Below are 1,053 nucleotides of genomic sequence, written 5' to 3'. Positions count from 1 at the left end.
ATCTTTCTAGCTGTTTGTCTTGAGTAAATTCTTATGCGCATATCTATACTGCTTAAATTATCAAAAGCATAATTAATGTAAGGAAAACCCTCGATGACAACACGACGGAGAGATGAGAAGGAAAAAAAAAGAGTATGATGACTACGGTGATGGTGATGATAATGGTGATGATGATAATAATGATGATGATAATAATGATAATAATAATGATATGATAATAATTATAATGATGATAATAATCAGGATAATGATAATAATCATAATGATAAAAAATAACAATGATAATAATAATGATAATGATGATGGTGATGATAATGATGATGATGGTGATGGTGATGATGATCGTGATGGTGATGATCGTGATGATGATGTTGGTGATGGTGATGAGGATGATGATGATGGTAATGGTGATGATCGTGAACGTGATGATGATGATGGTGTTGATGATAATGATAATAAAAATGATGGTGACGATAACGATGATGATGATGGCAATGATGATGAGGGAGGAAGTGGAGGCTCAGTAGCAGCACATGAAGAGACACGAATATGAAGAGGAAGAAAAATAACAATATATCAGAACAACGAAGGAATGACATGGCAAAGAAAACAATAATAATAATAATAACAACACCACTAATAATAATCATATTCATAACGATAAAAAAAAGAATGTGGAGAAAATAACAGAAGAAGATGAAGGAGGAGGATAAGGAAGATAAGAATCGGGAAGAAAAAGCAGAAGAAAAAAAAGAAATGTAAATGTCTAATATAAAAAACTAACCATGTCCTAATTAAACTTGTCATGTCATTAGGCATCTCATAAAACACTACAGAAAAAAAAAAAAAAAAAAAAAAAAAAAAAAAAAAAAAAAATCTTGACCCTCAATAATAATTCTTAGTGTGTGTGTGTGTGTGTGTGTGTGTGTGTGTGTATGTGTGTGTGTGTGTGTGTGTGTGTGTGTGTGTGTGTGTGTGTGTGTGTGTGTGTGTGTGTGTGTGTGTGTGTGTGTGTGTGTGTGTGTGTGTATGTGTGTGTGTGTGTGTGTGTGT

Source organism: Penaeus monodon, chromosome 7 (assembly GCF_015228065.2).
Source record: "Penaeus monodon isolate SGIC_2016 chromosome 7, NSTDA_Pmon_1, whole genome shotgun sequence".
Taxonomy (NCBI): Eukaryota; Metazoa; Arthropoda; class Malacostraca; order Decapoda; family Penaeidae; genus Penaeus; species Penaeus monodon.
This window is presented reverse-complemented; position numbering follows the sequence as displayed.